A 339-nucleotide genomic window follows, 5' to 3' on the forward strand; every position below is an offset into this window, starting at 1 on the left:
CTGGCTACCCTCCCGCCCTGGTGCCGAGGCGGCGGCACATCCCCGTCCCCCCGGGGCAGCCCCTCTTCCATCTGCAGGAAGCCTCACCTCGTCCCGAGCGCCCGCCAACCCCGCTGGAGCCCAGGAGGGATGGGCGGCAGGTCGGAGCCCCTTACCCTGGGTTTCTGGGGACCCGTAATTAACCCTGCACGCATGAGGGGCTGGCGGAAGCGAGCAGCTCCTTTCAAAGGGGGGCAGAACCCCACCCCGGAGCCTGTCCAGGCTGGCTGTCATAGGAGGGTCACAGGGCTGGGGTGCCTTATAGATGCCCCTGGTCAGTCTGACCAATCACGAACCCAA

Source organism: Myotis davidii, unplaced genomic scaffold (assembly GCF_000327345.1).
Source record: "Myotis davidii unplaced genomic scaffold, ASM32734v1 scaffold168, whole genome shotgun sequence".
Classification (NCBI taxonomy): domain Eukaryota; kingdom Metazoa; phylum Chordata; class Mammalia; order Chiroptera; family Vespertilionidae; genus Myotis; species Myotis davidii.